General features: G+C 58.4%; 1 long non-coding RNA gene across 2 annotated transcripts in view; it reads right to left on the bottom strand.

Annotated features, from left to right (window-relative positions):
- LOC115289203 overlaps positions 1-409 on the bottom strand; it is a 21,135-nt gene extending 20,726 nt beyond the window's left edge. For both annotated transcript variants that reach the window (XR_003907463.1, XR_003907462.1), the window contains exon 1: positions 322-409. This is a non-coding gene — a long non-coding RNA (uncharacterized LOC115289203). The remainder of the gene's footprint in view (positions 1-321) is intronic.
- Between the last annotated feature and the right edge of the window lie 908 nt (positions 410-1,317).

Here is a 1,317-nt window from a genome sequence, read left to right as displayed (position 1 = left end):
CAAGCAGGGGAGGGTCAGAGAGAGAGGGAGGCACAGAATCCGAAGCAGGCTCCAGGCTCTGCGCTGTCAGCACAGAGCCCGATGCAGGGTTCGAACCCACAAACTGTGAGACCATGACCTGAGCCCAAGTCGGATACTTAGCTCCCCGAGCCCCCCAGGCGCCCCGCCGTCCTGATCACAGGAAAGCCCAGTGCGGATGAGTGAAGGTGAGGGCCCCTAACGAGGTGGCCTTGGGCGATGCGGCGCGAACGCGTTAGGAACCACACCATCCCGTCTAAGAACCGCCTCCGCGCCCGGGCATCAACTTGCACGGAGGGTTACCTTGGAACTCAGCACAGACCACGAGAACTACGAAGGGCTTTGACGATAGGAGGCGGAGGAGCAAACGGCCGACCCGCCTAAAGAGTCGGCCAAGGGCAGGGCTGGGGCTGCCCAGCCCTGGGCTGATGCCATCCGTGTTCTGTTTCTGAGCCCGCCCTTCTGTTCTGTCACAGGGGGCGGGGTCTGCAAATTCCGCTTCCTGTGTCCCCTGGCGGCTGGATGGGTCCTGAGAAAGAAGTAATGGGAATGAGACAGGAGAAGGAGAGAAGGGACTTTCTTCCTCCTGCACCGGCCACTGTCCTGTAGCAGCCGGGGACAGCAGTGGCTCCTGTTTCCGGATTCTTCTGGAAGTCCCAGCAGCAGCCATGGTTGTCCCCCCAGAAGTCCCAGCGCTGGTGGCTGTAACCCCGTCAGGGATGTGCACACCTGCCAAGTCACACCTCAACTGGAGGTTTGGGTCCAACCATCTGCTGGGCGTCTCTGTCCCCCCCCCAGAGGGCCAGCACTGGTGTGGCATCTCTTTCGGAGATGTGCACCGCCTCCTCTGAGCTCCTACATTGTGGCGACCCTGTTCTACCCCGGGGGGGGGGGTGGCTACTTCCTGAGTCATTGATACCTGCGACATCAATGTCCCTTTTTTGCTACTTCAACCTTCTTGTATTTTTAAAAAATGTTTATTTATTTTGAGGGAGAGAGCGAGTTGGGGAGGGGCAGGGAGAGAGGGAGATAGAGAATCCAAGCAGGTCCCGTGGAGTCAGCGCAGAGCCCAAAGCGGGGTAAATCTCCCCAACCGTGAGATCTTGACCTGAGCTGAAATCAAGAGTTGAATGTTTAACCGACTGAGTCCCTGAGGCGCGCCCGGCCTTCGCACATTCACTCGCCTCTGTTGTGATCTTTTACAAAAAAACCTACCACGGTTTTCTCGCCAGACCCTGACGGACCCAGTACTTAGTATCAAGAGTTGCCTCGGGCGCCTGGGTGGCTCAGTCGGTTAAG

The sequence above is a fragment of the Suricata suricatta genome, chromosome 4 (genome assembly GCF_006229205.1).
Source record: "Suricata suricatta isolate VVHF042 chromosome 4, meerkat_22Aug2017_6uvM2_HiC, whole genome shotgun sequence".
Lineage (NCBI taxonomy): Eukaryota > Metazoa > Chordata > Mammalia > Carnivora > Herpestidae > Suricata > Suricata suricatta.
Note: the sequence above shows the minus strand (reverse complement) of the source record. Positions and strands in the feature narration are given on the sequence as shown.